The 16,629-nt window shown below is 38.1% G+C and overlaps 1 protein-coding gene across 2 annotated transcripts in view; it reads right to left on the bottom strand.

Moving 5' to 3' along the window:
- Nucleotides 1–16,629, bottom strand: part of LOC115215789 — a 385,787-nt gene that overhangs the window by 266,297 nt on the left and 102,861 nt on the right. Inside the window, exon 1 of one of the 2 annotated variants that reach the window (XM_036505775.1) lies at nucleotides 15,540–15,648. The exons of the other annotated variant lie outside the window; for it this stretch is intronic. The gene's annotated coding sequence lies outside the window, so the exon portion shown is untranslated. Of the gene's footprint in view, nucleotides 1–15,539; nucleotides 15,649–16,629 lie in introns of those variants that run through there. 2 annotated transcript variants of the gene reach the window in all.

Raw genomic sequence — 16,629 nt, 5'->3', positions numbered from 1 at the left:
TAACTACAAACCGTATTAAACACACAAACACACAAGCACTCACACACATTCACACACACAAGCACTCACACACACTCACACACACTCACACACACACACACTTGCACGTACGTACACGAATGCAAAAAAAAAAGTTAGATATTTGCCAGAAGTGTTAAATTATGATCTTTAAATTGTTTTCAAAGAAGAGGGATTTAGGGTTTTCTTTCGATTTTTTCCGATAATTAAACTGAGCCTGCGGATAGTGTGAAATTGCTGTATCGTCTGGAATGCAAATTAATTAAATTTACATGTGAACTATTGAACTAAATAACAATTTCAAACAGCCTGGTTTCTGTTAAACCGATTGGTGTAGAATAAAAAAAATAGAAGCTAAAAGCTAGAAAACATTTAAAAAGAAACAACAAGAAAATACTGCATTACAATCATGAATTGGTGATTTAAAAATTTCTGCAGATAAAATATTAAATATTCAAGGTTTGGCTAGATTCACACAGCTTTCTGCTATTAGACAAATAATCTAATTGTTATTGTTTTATACCTATAGTCTATATTGTGTTAGAATTGTGATCAAAAGTGATTCTGTTGTCACCACTACATCATTATTTATTTATTTATCTATTTATTTTGTCAGTATCGTATTATTCAGGAATGTGTTCTGCCTCCTTTTAAGACGGTAGGATGTAATGACTCTTTGGGGGCGTAATTAAAAACCATCCTCACATACAAACAATTACAAAAGCTCATTGGTGTTGCAGAGTCGTGGTTCGTTATATGAATGCTGAACGTATCCAATGTAGTTGAGAGTCAAACATTGAACTTCTCAGACAAGCAAAGACTACTTGAAAACTTCTCAACAGCACAAGACAACAGATTCAGTTTCATTGGACATCGTATATGAGGAAAAAGCCTTAAGCACTTAGTGACATCTGGGAAGCTGATAGGATGGAGCCACAGAAGACAGAGAGAATGATACTCGATTACTTGACTTACTGGCTCTATAAAGACTGTCTCAGTAAGATGCTAAGTTGTAAGTAGGACAGGCAGACACGGAGTTTCATGTCAGCCAATGCCTGTAGGTATAAAGCACATGAAAATGAGAGGATGTGCTATTAGGGAGATTTGCCTGATATTTGGTGTTTGGTGAATGATCGCTTTGTGTGGGTCGGTTATCTTGTTACTTTGTTCATTTGAAAGCTTCTTTTTTTCTTTTTTGATATATAACTTAATAGGGTATAGGATTACCAGGTGAATTGTAAAAACGTTGTATCTTGCCACTATATCTTGCAATGATATCTAACAAAAAGTGACTCATTTGACCTAACTGTAAATAGGTACAAGAGAAGGAACTTCCATGCAACCATTCAAACCTGCTAGAAATATCAAACAAATTTTCATCAAGTCAAAAACTTCTTAATATTTTAAAAGATGGAAGACTCGTTGGACAATGCAGTCATATGCTGTACCAGAAGAGAAACTACAAGCTGGCTATCTTTTAGTGCTGACATATTTCAAGAGCTCCGCAACTATACCTAGCAGTGTACCATGCAGATGTAACAAGCTTTGAGAATTCTGTCATCATTGTAGAATACCCAGTCGGCGAGCTGGCAGAAACGTTAGCAAGCGGGGCGAAATGCTTTGTGGTATTTCGTCCGCCGCTGCGTTCTGAGTTCAAATTCCGCCGAGGTCGACTTTGCCTTTCACCCTTTCGGGGTCGATAAATTGAGTACCAGTTACGCACTGGGGTCGATGTAATCGACTTAATCCCTTTGTCTCTCCTTGTTTGTCCCCTCTGTGTTTAGCCCCTTGTGGGCAATAAAGAAATAAGAATACCCAGTCATCATTCTAAGAAGTTTGAGATAGCAGCAAAGAACACGTGCCGCCCTACCTTTATATAAATAAACTCCTTATATCCAATCTAAAATAAATACAGATTATATATAAAATCACAGATGGAAGTCACAGTTGATCAGCTCCAACAAGTCTGAAAAAGAATTATTTCCAAACGTTCTTCATCGGAATTTAGTGATTGACACAGCAAAGTTTTAACGTTCACGATATAGAAGATTCCCGAAACTTTTTAAAATCCTGCTGGCTTGGTAATTACTTCTTTCTGATCTACAAACGACTACATTACTTTGCACGTATGACTTATTCCTGGAACTGCCGGCAACAGAAAATAGTTGATGCCGTTGATAGTAATACTGAGTGCAATTATAGTTCTTTCACAGAGCTACGTGTGTGTTAGGTAAAAATTTTGAAGTTCAGAGAGCAGTTTTAGTATCAGTTTGTCTGCTGCCTTATCCTCTGCTTATAAAATCTAGATATAGACATCATTACCGAAAATCATTATCCTCTAACCTGTAATAAGTTTTCAGTGGAGGCGCAATGGCCCAGTGGTTAGGGCAGCGGACTCGCGGTCATAGGATCGCGGTTTCGATTCCCAGACCGGGCGTTGTGAGTGTTTATTGAGCGAAAACACCTAAAGATCCACGAGGCTCTGGCAGGGGATGGTGGTGATCCCTGCTGTACTCTTTCACCACAACTTCCTCTCACTCTTACTTCCTGTTTCTGTTGTACCTGTATTTCAAAGGGCCGACCTTGTCACTCTCTGTGTCACGCTGAATATCCCCGAGAACTACGTTGAGGGTGCACGTGTCTGTGGAGTGCTCAGCCACTTACACGTTAATTTCACGAGCAGGCTGTTCCGTTGATTCGGATGAACCGGAACTCTCATCGTCGCAACCGACGGAGTGCTTTCAATAAATTTTCAGCAAATTGTCTGGACAGCTAATCTCCAAAAGAATGACATGCTCATGCTTGTACTCAGTTTGAAGATTTCAATTTTTGATCCAAAGCGATGCACACCTTGGGCCAAGGAAAGCAAGCACGGATTTTATCGCTTTTTATGCATTTTGGGATAGCTGATATGTTCTGATGGAATCACCTCTTTTATTCTTTTACTTGTTTCAGTCATTTGACTGAGGCCATGCTGGAGCACCGCCTTTAGTCGAGCAAATCGAGCCCAGGACTTATTCTTTGTAAGCCTAGTACTTATTCTATCGGTCTCTTTTGCCGAACCGCTAAGTTACGGGGACGTAAACACACCAGCATCGGTTGTCAAGCAATGCTACGGGAACAAACACACACACACCAACATGCACACACACACACATACATATATATATATATATATATATATATATATATACATGCATACATATATATACATATATATATATATACATATTCCACTAACAAGGCTTTGGTCGACCCGAGGCTATAGTAGAAGACACTTGCCCAAGGTGCCATGCAGTGGGAGTGAACCCGGAACCATGTGGTTCGTAAGCACACAGCCACTCCTACGCTTACTTATCCTATTTGAGAAATATTCTCAGTCAGTTCCTGCAATGTTTGTCTTGTCTCTCCAGAGCTCTCTTCTGTGTTATTGCGCATTCATACCAGACAATTATTTGATGTCTCTCAAACGCTTGTTCAGACTTTGAATTCTTGGTAATATTGTACACTTGTACATCACTTTTACCCATGCACAAGAATAGCTTTAACACAGAATGTGTTATACATCCTTCCCTCCAGGAAGGAATGTAACCCCAACACCTGAAGAAGTAAGTGCAAAGCTATGCTTTGATATTGGTGGACTTTGGCAAGTAACAGACAGATCAAGGACGTCTTCCCACTTCAGCCGGGAGTATTGAGTACACAATTCCCAGCTTCCTGATGTCGAAACCTCTTCAAAATTTCAGTAAATTTGTCTTCGTTCTTATTGACATGTGATCTTCACGTATCAGTATTAGCTTTTTTTTTCCATTTCTCTCAGGAACCATATTTTTTTGAAGTTCTTTAGAAATTTCTATCTTGGGATCTTTTCTCAGTGTCAACGGGGTTTCTGCTGAAGAATTCATCACTGAACCCTATTTCCATGCTTAAATAACTCTGCTCAGTTTTAATCTTTGACAGGCGCCGGAGTGGCTGTGTGGTAAGTAGCTTGCTTACCAACCACATAGTTCCGGGTTCAGTCCCACTGCGTGACACCTTGGGCAAGTGTCTTCTACTATAGCCTCGGGCCGACCAAAGCCTTGTGAGTGGATTTGGTAGACGGAAACTGAAAGAAGCCCGTCGTATATATGTATATGTATGTATGTGCGTGTGTGTTTGTGTGTCTGTGTTTGTTCCCCTAGCATTGCTTGACAACCGATGCTGGTGTGTTTATGTCCCCGTCACTTAGAGGTTCGGCAAAAGAGACCGATAGAATAAGTACAAAGAATAAGTCCCGGGGTTGAGTTTCTCGATTAAAGGTAGTGCTCCAGCATGGCCGCAGTCAAATGACTGAAACAAGTAAAAAAGAGTAAAGTCATCATGACATTTGGACTAAATCTGCATCGGTCTGATTCCCACGCAGAATTTTAACATCATGGTGAAAAGAACACAAACATCTCTACAAAGAACTAAGACAGAAAAGCAACCACATTCCACCGCGGATGGTTTTCGATTCTCCCTTAAAATAACTTAGCAGAGGATTTTAAAAAAACGGATTGGAGCAAGCGTTCCCTGCAAAATGTTATCAATTAAAACATTGTACATAAATGTCTTAATGTGTCGGACGGAATTTGTTACGGAAGATATTCCACGATCAGACAGGGCACCACTTGCATGATAGGGACGGTCATTTATGAACATTGCGCCATGTCAAAACAAGGAGATAACAAACACACATACTCATATATGCGTGTGTGAGCGCGTGTGTTTGTGTGTATGGAGGCGCAATGGCCCAGTGGTTAGGGTAGCGGACTCACGGTATTAGGGTCGCGGTTTCGATTCCCAGACCGCGCGTTGTGAGTGTTTATTGAGCGAAAACACCTCAAGCTACGCGAGGCTCTGGCAGGAGGTGGTGGTGATCCCTGCTGTACTCTTTCGCCGCAACTTTCTCTCGCTCTTTCTTCTGTTGGCCGGCTCGCTTAGCCAGCGGGGTGGCGTCATTTGAAGGCTAAAACAATGCGAAGCGCATTGTGACTAGCGGTGTGTAGCAACATCTGATAGCCTGGTCGGTCACGTGATCACGTGATATATATATATATATATATATATATATATATAGTTGAAATTTATAGAAAGACAAAAGACAAACACGAAGACAGGTGTATTAGTAACAAGCAAGTGTATTAGTTTGACACTCGGGAAAGTGAGAAAGTCTTTTACGTTTCGAGCCTATGCTCTTCAACAAGGAATGACAGAAAAATAAACAGAGAGAGGATAAAAAAAAAGCTTGTAGATTGCAGCGGTCCGGTACGGCAAATGTTGTATATATATATATATATATATGTGTGTGTGTGTGTGTGTGTATGTATGTATATATGTATGTATGTATGTATGTATGTATGTATGTATCTTTATTTATTTATATACACATCCACTCATATACACACATATACATACGTGTGTGTGTGTGTATGTGTATGTATTTATGTGTGTATGTGTTTATATGTTCTCTTCTGTTTTTAGTTCTTTAAATTCTTTCTCTGAGGAAGGAGCTGGTTTTTGACAAAGATACAAAGCTCCATGGTTGGAATGTAGATAAAAAAAATCAATATCACATTTTAAACTTGAGAAAAATCTTGCATATTTTTACTCTTCCACTTACTGATTCTAATCATAATGTGCGAGTTAACTGATTGATTTGTTTTGTCTGAAAACCCTAGTTTATCTATATTGTTACTTAGGTATTTACTCACAAAAATCAGTTCATCAATAATTATTGGTATATACGGTACATACTTTTTCTCGTTTGTCCCAAACAGCAATGTCCAGCTTGTTATTCTTACACTTGACTAATGTTTTAATGAGAATGTTCCACCTGTGTATGTACATAAGCATGTATGAGTTTCTTATTTCTTTATGCCCACAAGGGGCTAAACATAGAGGGAACAAATAAAGACAGACAAAGGGATTAAGTCGATTACATCGACCCTAATGCGTAACTGGAACTTAATTTATCGACCCCGACAGGATGAAAGGCAAAGTCGACCTCGGCGAAATTTGAATTCAGAATGTAACGGCAGACGAAATACCTATTTCTTTACTACCCACAAGGGGCTAAACACAGAGAGGACAAAAAAGGACAGACAAATAGATTAAGTCGATTATATCGACTTCAGTGCGTAACTAGTACTTAATTTATCGACCCCGACAGGATGAAAGACAAAGTCGACCTCGGCGGAACTTGAACTCAGAACGTAACGGCAGACGAAATACCGCTAAGCATTTCGTCCGGTTCGCTAACGTTTCTGCCAGCTCGCCACCTTATGTATGGGTTTCTTTCTGTTTCCGTCTATCTTATCGACTCACATAGCTGTCGTCGGTCCGGTGTTATATTAAAAGACACAAGTATTAGTTCACATATAGTGAAGTTGAACCCGAATCTACGTGGCTGTGAAGTGAATTTCTTAACCACACGGCAACGCGTGCGCCGATTAGAAATTGACAGCCAAAAAAACCAAGATAACAATTATATATTGATAAATACTTTTATGTTTACGCAAAGATATACTCACATACACGCAAACGTGTGTGTGTGTGTGTGTGTGTGTGTGTGTGTGTGTGTGTGTGTGTGTGTGTGTGTGTGTGTGTGTGTGTGTATGTGTGAGCTGTTTGTGTGTGCTCTGTGCGCGTGCATAACTCTTATCTCACTCTACGCAACATATAATAACCAACATGGTATTACAACCTTTTAATAGATAGATTGATAGATATATCTTATTAATAGTTACAACAATAGATAGGTATATAAACACATACAAAAACATAGAAGGAAATAAAAAGGAATAGGAGATGACTTGTAGAACAAATAAAACATGACAATGTTGTTTTTCATTAGAATCTCTTTTTCTGTCACCTATCCCGCCATAGAAAGATTAAACGGTAGACAACCAGACGATGTTTTTCGCAAGACTTTTGTCTCAAGATATCTTTGTTGGTGGCAATGAATGTTTTCTCAGATAATACTCAATTTTAGCGAATACACTTACATATATATATACATATATAGACACGTATATACGCATATAAAGATGCATACACACATATTATATATATATATTATATATATATATATATATATATATATATATAGAGAGAGAGAGAGAGAGAGAGAGAGGGAGAGAGAGAGAGAGAGACAAACAGAGAGAGCTACATAGATGTACCCACAATTACCCAAACACGCACAGACAGACTCATTCTCTCTCTCTCCCTCTCTCTCTCTCTCTTTCTCTCTCTCTCACTCTCTCTACTTTCTATATGTGCGGGGGGGAGTAGAGAAAAATACGAGAAATACATGTGTGGGTATATATATATATATATATATATATATATATATATATATATATACACACACACACACATATACATATATACATGGATATATACATATATATATATATATATATATATATATATATATATATATACATGACATTTCTTTGTGTATATCGGATTTATGTTTATACACATACACACACATATGTATCTGTGTGTGTGTGTGTATGTATATATACATACATATATATATATATATATATATATATATTATATATGCATATATGTACGTGTACGTGCGTGTGTGCACGCGGCGCATGCGTGCGCGTGCGTTTGCTTTCGCTGTTTTGTTATTGTTTTGTGTGAGGGGTGGGAGGTGCGAGTGGGCGCTAAATAACTTCAGCCTGTTTTGTGCCAACCAAACATTTTCCATCTGTCTATCACTTGTATTCTTATTGATTATCTTATTAATCATCTTCATATCTTCTCCCTTTCGTCTTTCTTTCTCACGTTTTTTTCTTCTTTTGTTATTATATATTTGTATTGCTTGTTTGTGAGTTTGCTTTCTTACTTCAACTCAGCTACCCTACATTATTCACCTGAAACTAATTCAATCATTAGCAACTAACTAGTTTATCTCACACCCATCATTGCAAACTAACTGTCGACTTTAAACAGAAATGAAACAGAAAGAAAATAAAAAGACAAGAAATCAAAACAACTTTTCTTTTTGTGACACATTTGAACATCTGAAGCGCAGTCATTGCATTATTTAGCTTATAAGATATTACAGTCTCGCCATAACAACTTGCAGTGTATTGATAAATATCTAAGCATCACAACTAATGTCACTTTCCCCCTGCTGTATAATATATCTAAGTTAATGACGAATAGGAAATGTCGCATGGGTGATTTTCTCATAGGAGACAAGTTAAATCAATGACAAGACAATTTGAAGAGCATGAAAATCTTGCACAGTGAAATGTTTCCCTTCGTTGGTTAGGGGTAAATATTGAATCAGAGCTTAGATCTGAATAAGACAAGCAATGGTTACTTCCATTTGTGTCTGTTCTTTCGCTCTAGATGTTATCTAAAGTAAGTTGAGTAAAAAGCAGTATTTTGCCGATCTATTACCGTTGATATAATAGATTTTGAACTATGATTACTGGTGTTAGAACGGTGGAACATTTCCGTATTTTAGTTAGGGCGATAGCTCTAAAACCTTAGAAAGTCTAAAGGATCGATGCTATTGAAATTTCAATTGATTAAAATTGGAATTGTGCATGCAGGGTGGGGCTAATCTAAAGACAATCTGATTAATCCGACCTTTACCTCAGCTGTAGAAATGAGTTGCGATGGCGCTGGTGCCAAGCTAAATCGGCCTTTGTCTTTCCTTTGGATAACATCGGTGTCGCAGGTAGGGCAACTGCTGGTCTTCCATAAACAACCTTGCCCAGACTTGTGCCTAAGAGGATAACTTTCTCGGTGCAATCCCATGGTCATTCATGACCGAAGGAAATACAGTGATATTATAATCTCGTTTTGGTCATACATAGTATTATTGTAACATTGATGAGACCAGAACAATAGGGAAACGTCTGGAATTAGTATCTAAAACTTGCCGAGATAAATTCCTCTTCTTTGATCCACCTGTGTTTCCCTATCTTGTCATGTGCTCAGTGGCAGAAAAAAAAAAACAAGAAACACGTGAAATGTCATAAAATATATCGTTGCTTTTGTATGTTGCAAAAGCATTTTTTAAGAAAGGAAAGCAGAAAATAAAGCCGGTTCCCTGAACAAATTCAAAGCTGCTAAATATCATTCCATAAACACCCACCTATGAAGCCAATATGAACCATGTCGACTTTACTTGTCATATTCTCTCCAATCACATTTGATTCATTGGTGATGAACTAAACGCCATATTTGAATAATATCAAATATATTACAAGGTATAGCTTACGTTGTAGCCGTTGCTATAATGCCATGTTTATTTGTCTTATGAACACACTAGGACAAATGTAAACATTCGTCTACTTGTTAATGTTTCCGTGGGCCGAAAAAGTAACATTAACTTGACAATTAGTTGGAACATTACAAAGAAGCAACGTATCTTGATTTCTCTGCCATTAATAAGACATAAAATCATTGGGTTGTCCGGAAAGTTCGTGCCGATTTATAGCAGCTTACCTTTCGACTTATTTTAGAACATGGCTGAGTCCATAAAATAGGATTTGACTACACCTCCATTTAGAGCACAGTTTAAACTATCTTTTCGTAGAAGAAGGTTTATGTTCCTATAACCTGTGTTAATTTTGTAACCCTTTAAAATGGAAGGTAAGAAAGTTCATTTTCGGAATTTGATGCTTTGGGAACCCTCCATATTCACCAGATATTACTCCTTCAGATTTCCACTTATTCAGGTCTCAGCAGAATAGTCTTAATGGTAAAAATTTCAATTCCTTGGATGACGTAAAAAGATACCTTCATGAATTCTTTACCATGAAACCACCTCATTTCTGGGAAGAGGGTATTTTCAAGTTAAAGGAAATATGGAGACGCATTGTGCAACAAAATGGTTCATATTTGGTTGATTAAAAATGTAATGGCAACTATTTATTGACCTTTTTCTTTCCTTTAAAAATCGGCACGAACTTTCCGGACAACCCAATAACAGATCTTTGCTCTAAATCTTTCCGTAAGCAGAGAAGGCAGAATACACACAGCTTATGCGGAAAGTTACAACTTAACTCTGGATCTTTCCATGACCAGGAAAGCAGAGTATGAGCCTTAAAAAGAAGTTTCCAACAAGGACCGAAATTGGTCGAGTTTCTCTTTTTTTTCTTTTTTCTGTTTGGAGAAATATGAATAAACAGACATCTGTTTATTTCATTTAAACCAGTATGTTTATTGCCTATAAGAAACATTACAGCAATGGCAAAAATACAAAGATGTACCTTGTGATGCATGCCAACTTCATAATTGATTCCCATACAATAACTGTAGCCATAATAGTGGTAGCAGTAGATACGACCGTAGTAACAACGATGACATATTCTGTTTGTTTGTTTGTTTTATGAAGCATACGTCATCGATGCAGTATATAAAACACCGAGTTACTCTCTTAACAAAAACACGTTATAGCATGTATATGGACGCATACATATGTGATAGTATAAGTGTGTGTGAGCGTACGTATGTGTGTGAGTATGTGTATGTGTGTATTTATAAATGTTTGCGTGTGTGTATATATATATACACACACACACACACACATATATATATATATATATATATATATATATTATATATATATATATATATTATATATATATATATATGCATGTGTCTTCATTACTTTTGTTTCGTTTATCTTTCAGTTTTCTATCCCTAATTGATGTGATGTTATTCAGCTTCGGATTTCACAATATGCACTGTGATATCCCTTACTTTTTTAGCTTCTTTCCTTCTCCCTCTCTCTCTTTCGCTCTCTTTTTCCCGCACCTCATCCTTCACATACACAGCCTCCACGATCCATTGCAACTTTAAGAATGGATCTCTTTGTTTCTTTACACTCACTGAATCTTGTAAGTGGGAAATATAAAAAATGCAAATAAAAATTGCTCAGAAACATATTTGTTTATAAATTCTAAAATATTAGAGAATATATGAGATTAAAAGCGGGAGATAATATAATATGGTTTATATAATTTTATTTAGAATTTTAGCAAAATTTTATTTATATACTTAAAGTTGGCGATGAAGCATAATTTTAATAATATCGGTATCGGATAAATGTTTCCTACGTATAGATTCTCTCGGGAAAAATCTAATTTGCAGGAAGTTCTCAATCTCAGAGGAAAGATTTGCTTCAATGAAGATCTTATTTCTGAAGGCTCTTTGGGAATTACTTAACTTCAATAAGAATCTTATTCCTATTCAGAAGAAGCTGTAACCTGCATTAGCTCCCATCATATAGAATATCCGAGATATTAAAATATCTAACAGAGAATCAGCAAAAGAGTCGACTTGATGTATAGGAGACTGCAACTATCCCGAGAGACGTCACACACTCGGAGTTACCAAGTACGAGGGAGGGTGTTGCGTAAGAAAAGCAAATATAATTTTTCATTAATTAATTGAAATATTGCATGTACTACAAGCAAATACATTTAGCTGCTACTTCTAGTAGACTGAATGACTCCGTAGAGGTTTCCTTGTCAGATTTAATACTGCATGTATTTGATGAATGCGCTAAATTCATCATTATTAATTCAGCATTAAATTCACAAGGGAGCTTCCATAAAGTAATTCAACCTGCTAGAAATAACAGCCAAATATCTACTGAATGGCATACAATCGCTTTGAAAAGAGGAGGGAGACACTGGATATTGTAGTGTATTCCTAGATATGCAATATCCGAGTGAAGATCGAGGGGGTTTTAATTGAAAGGCATTTGATCATATTGCTCAGATTTGTAACATCTGTAAAACAAACCGGTAACAGTAACTTGGCGATATGGGTCTTATATCCATTCTACTGCAACTACAATTCCTTGAATTTTTCTACCTTAGAAGTGCTTTTTTCCCTCGCCAGAAAATCCCATGTTGCCACCACTTCTCCTTTCTCCTCAGCAGTAATAAACTGAATATTGATCATTACCGATGGAGAACTATTAATACCAAAAGGTGTGGAGGCGCAATGGCCCAGTGGTTAGGGCAGCGGACTCGCGGTCATAGGATCGCGGTTTCGATTCCCAGACCGGGCGTTGTGAGTGTTTATTGAGCGAAAACACCTAAAGCTCCACGAGGCTCCGACAGGGGATGGTGGTGATCCCTGCTGTACTCTTTCACCATAACTTTCTCTCACTCTTACTTCCTGTTTCTGTTGTACCTGTATTTCAAAGGGCCGGCCTTGTCACTCTCTGTGTCACGCTGAATATCCCCGAGAACTACGTTAAGGGTACACGTGTCTGTGGAGTGCTCAGCCACTTACACGTTAATTTCACGAGCAGGCTGTTCCGTTGATTCGGATCAACCGGAACCCTCGTCGTCGTAACCGACGGAGTGCTTCCACACACCAAAAGGTAATCGTTATATTCAACTTAAAATGGATGCCTTGTTAGAGAACCGAATATTGCGTTATTAAGATCCTCTCACATAGGCACTTGGTGCATAAAATCACACACACAGATCTGTTATGGGCACCTCGCTTCTTTAACGTCTCTCAACTGTATTCCAAGGTAACAGAGTTTACATTTAGTTAAGTAACCTTTTAATATTATATCAATAACTGCTCCTGCTTTAATATTCCACCTGTTTTCTAGTTTAGTTTCATTTAAGAAATATCTAATATCTAATATTTAATAGTTTGTTATTTAAATCACATGAGTTAAACGTCACTAATTAAGAGTTTTTATCGACAAGTAATTAATACAATTACTTCCTAGTAAAAAGTGATAGTCCGCTGAAATATGTGTTGGCCTGCTTTCGTCTTCAAACATTTTATATTGAAGTTCGTGAATTTTGATCAGTTCTGTATATTATGGAAGACAGCATCGATATTAAGGGATGGATCCTTCATCTGAAAGAGACTGTTTGCAATATTTACCTTTTCTTTCTGTCTGTCTGTCTGTCTCTCTCTCTCTCTCTCTCTCTCTCTCTCTCTCTCTCTCCTCTCTCTCTCTCTCTCTCTTCTCTTTTTATACTGGCGAAGGCTTAATGCTGAATCTTCAGAATCTTCTCTCTATTGCACATAAATCTATCCAATGTCATGGATTTAACAATTAACAGCAGCAATAAAGAAAATGAGTAACAGTTGTTTCATGTCATGATCTTCCCAATATTTGTTTGATAGGCCATTACTCTGACTTAGATTCCTATCACTGAGAACTTGTTAGTTTATACAATATGGCGCTATATGCTGTTGTTAGTGGTGGTGGTGGTGGGGTTTAGCTTCATGTCGTATCTGATTGAGCATACTTATAACCCAAGGCAATTCAGACATGACTATCCTATTTCTTTTTTTGTTCAAATATATATTTCTTTATTGCCCACAAGGGGCTTAAACATAGAGGGGACAAACAAGGACAGACAAAGGGATTAAGTCGATTACATCGACCCTAGTGCGAAACTGGTACTTTATTTATCGACCCTGAGAGGATGAAAGGCAAAGTCGACCTCGGCGGAATTTGAACGCAGAACGTAACGACAGACGAAATACCGCTAAGCATTTCGCCCGGCGCGCTAACGTTTCTGCCAGCTCACCGCCATTTTTGTTCAAATATAGCATACCTTAATGTGTCATCGTTAAGATGGCAGTATGTGAATCGAGGGCGATTTGACTGCTGTTTCCAGCATTTCGAATGGTCTCGAAGAGATTTTCTCATTGACTTGGTATGTCCAACCAAATTTCTTGATTGAAACACTGAAAGACTAACATTTGGAAATCATTTTTTATTGGGGTTTTTTTTTACCTCTATAGTCATGGAATGTGTCTAGAGTCAACACTAGTCTTGATCATCCTTCAGGTATTAGGCATTGATACCTCACTCGATATTTACCTGTACTTATTTTGGGCTAACACCTGAGAAAATACCGTCTTAGTAAAAGACATATTAAATAATGTGGTCATGGGTTCCTTACCCATAACAAAAAATACAGGATAGTCACGACTATGAATATAGGTCATCTCAATTATGAATGATCTGATTGTAAAGGTGCAGGAGTGGCTGTGTGGTAAGTAGCTTGCTAACCAACCACATGGTTCCGAGTTCAGTCCCACTGCGTGGCACCTTGGGCAAGTGTCTTCTGCTATAGCCCCGGGCCGACCAATGTTTTGTGAGTAGATTTGGTAGACGGGGCTATAGCAGAAGACACTTGCCCAAGATGCCACGCAGCGGGACTGAACCCGGAACCATGTGGCTGGTTAGCAAGCTACTTACCACACAGAATGTGTGTAGTTTGTGTGTGTGTGTTGACTGTGTGTGCACGCGTGTGTGAATGTGTGTGTAGGAAGGGGTTCAGGAGATGGGGTGAAATGTGCCGCCATTTGCACGCTAACGCAATTAGCGAGTGATTCATTTGACAGAGATTAGTACTCATCGTCGAAAACAACGGAACTCTATCCACCCATATGTGTTCGTGTATGTGCGTGTGTTTGTGGGAGAAATAAAACGAGAGACGGAGAGGGAGAGAGAGAGAGAGAAGGAAAGAAAGAAAGGGAGATAGATATAAGAAGAGGTTACATATGTGCGGTGTGTGTGTGTGTGTGTGTGTTAAAAATAATACATATAAAACATCCGTTTGGCTTATAAGTGGATTAGTCTTCCAGGAAATCTTGAAGATACTGATAAGATAAGCTAAGTTTATTTGTGTTATGATTCTCATAGATAATATTATAATACATCTGAGAAGCCAGAATGCCTGGAGGTAGCATTGATAGTTCATAAACGGGTTCAGGTGAAGACATATTTTCAAAAAGGATTTTATGATTTCAGATATTTGTCTTTCGTAATCGTTTTATACACAATTCATATTGATTTATTTTAATAAGGAACCCAACTTTTACATGGTATTAGGTAGGGGTTAGTATTCGCATAAAAAAACCCTCTCGCAACGAATTTAATTCTAACTAGCACTATGACCCGGCGTTGCCGGGTCTAGTGCTAGTGCTTGTTGTTCGTTGCTGGGTCTCAGTAAAAATTTCTCATTAAATCAAGAGCTAAGTTTCTTATTATAATTTCAGCCCGGGCCAGCCAATAAAAAGCAACCAAAATTATGACAACAGTGGCCACTATTTCTAATCAATATAATGCAAATCAAAAAGCGGGTAATGGCGGAATCATTAGCGCATCGGACAAAATGCCTTCCAGTATTTATTGTCTCTTCACATTCCGATTCCGAGTTCAAATTCCACTGAGGTCAGTTTTGCCTTTGATTCTGTCATGTACTGTGGTTAATCTAATCTATTGTTACCTTCCTCCAAAACGTGAGCTCTTTGCTCTGTAACAGAAGACTTTATACTAAGAATAAATATAATGTAGTCCTTGACACCCGTCACAAGACGGATTAAGTGTCTTTGGTTTTATGTTTGTTCGGTTTGTGTTAACCTGGAAAGACGTAGCAACAACAAGAGCAGCAGCAGCAACAACAACGTCAGTAGCAACAACAACAAAGCCAACTAATAGTGAAAAACCAAAACATAATTACCCTTCTTTTTTTTTATTCCCAATTCATATTGATTTTAGGTTTGGGAATCTTGAGCGCAATTACAAATGTTTGACATCTGGGCAAGTGTAGCGGTCTGTAAATTTAGCGATCAGACTGAAACTCGAGAAATATAAACTAAATTTTGGGCACAATTAACGATACTTTCGTTCTGTTTTACTGACAGATACATAACAGAAGAAAGTTTAAAATCCAGGCTGTTTTCCCTTGTTATAAACAACTCATACACATCAACATCCCTTGTGTATATAAGACAGAGTTTAGTTTCCAGTTTAGTTTTTATACAACACTATCCAATATGGCTGCACTGCCTGGTGCCGACGTGTAAAGGAAAAACTGAACATTGTAAAATAGACTGCTACAACAGTTTCTAAGAGCTTATCAGAAATCAGATACAGATTTAGTAGCCTGTTTGTTTATTTTCGGTTAGAGATAAAGCTTTTTCTCGTTCGCTTTGCCTCCTAATCTCTCCATTTATTTCTCATCTCTGTCTCTCTCTCTCTCTCTCTCTCCCCTCTTCTCTCTCTCTCCCTCTCTCTTTTTTCCTTTCTCTATTCTCCTCTCGCTCGCTCTCTCTCGCTCGCTCTCATCTCTCTCTCCTCTCTCTCTTTTCTTTCTCTCTCTCCCTCTCCTCCCCTCCCACTCCTCCTCCCTCCTTCTTTCTTTCTCTCTCTTCCTCTCCCTCTCCTCTCTCCTCTCACTCTCTCTCCTCTCTTCTCTCCGCTCTCTCTCTCCTCTCTCCTCTCTCCCCCCTCTCTCTCTCTCCCTCTCTTCTCTCTCCCTCTTCCCACTCTCTCTCTCCGTCCCTCATTCTTCTCTCTCTCTCTCTCCTCTCTCTCTCTCTCTCTCCTCTCTCGCCTACAAGTATATGTGGCTGCGTGTGTATGTGTTTTGCATTTACATACGAGTATGTGTGTGTATGCGTGGGGTGGGGGTGGATTCGTGAGTGCGTTTGTGTATGTATATATATATATATATATATATATATATGTGTGTGTGTGTATGTGTGTGTATGTGTGTATGTGTGTATGTGTAGACTGACCACAAACAAGAAATACAAAAATCGAATTCT

Source organism: Octopus sinensis, linkage group LG9 (assembly GCF_006345805.1).
Source record: "Octopus sinensis linkage group LG9, ASM634580v1, whole genome shotgun sequence".
NCBI classification, from domain to species: Eukaryota; Metazoa; Mollusca; class Cephalopoda; order Octopoda; family Octopodidae; genus Octopus; species Octopus sinensis.
The sequence above is the reverse complement of the archived record's forward strand: the minus strand, read 5'-3'. Positions and strand labels throughout refer to the sequence as shown.